Genomic DNA, 869 nt, shown 5'->3' with positions numbered 1-869 from the left:
GTAAAATGTTTCTCCTAGTTTTTGAGTGAAAGTAGTGATTTGTTTTTTGAAAGAGTTTGTTCTATGAGATGGGAAAAACTTCTTTAAAAACTGTTGTTGCATTTCATCCCAAGCACGAATGGATCCTGGTCTCAAATTTTGTAGCCATGTTTTAACTTTATATTTTAATAAAAAAAGGAAAAAGATTTAATCTGATGGTGTTCATGCTATAATTTGAGTCATTATAGATTTTGCGGACCTTCTTAAATTCCTTTAAATTCAAGTATGGATTTTGTAAATCTAAGCCATGAAAAGAAGGTAAAAGTTGAATAATATCTTGCTTAAAATTAAAATGAGATGTATCAAGGGAAAAAACTATACATGATAGTAAACTTGTTTTTATGTAATGCAAGTGATCTCTAAGTGTTCTAACATGGTTATTCTCATTATAAAGTGACTGGTTAAAAATGATGAGGATACCCTACAAAGTCTACCACTTAATATACGTGACCACACTCTCATAAACATGTAGGAATAGAATAAAAGAAAGAAGAAAATAAAAAAAGAAGAAACAAAACAAAAGAAACAAAGTTAGATACAAAAAAAGTGAAAAGAGAAAATAAAATAAATATTATAATTTATACAACAATTTACCTCCCCAACAACGATGCCAAAAACTTAACACGACCAAAAGATTGATACCTTCTCCTAAGTGTAGGAGTGTCGAAGTAATAAATAACCCGGCAAAATCAAAGTCGAACAACAGAAAGGTTAATTATATAAATTATAAATAACGGCAATACAACGACAGCAGCAACAAGAATAGTAATAATAATAATAATAATAATAAAGAAAGAGAAGAAGAAGAAGATGATGAGAACTTGGAGATG

The sequence above is a fragment of the Populus euphratica genome, unplaced genomic scaffold, assembly GCF_000495115.2.
Source record: "Populus euphratica unplaced genomic scaffold, PopEup_1.0 scaffold1309.1, whole genome shotgun sequence".
Classification (NCBI taxonomy): domain Eukaryota; kingdom Viridiplantae; phylum Streptophyta; class Magnoliopsida; order Malpighiales; family Salicaceae; genus Populus; species Populus euphratica.
The sequence above is the reverse complement of the archived record's forward strand: the minus strand, read 5'-3'. Positions refer to the sequence as shown.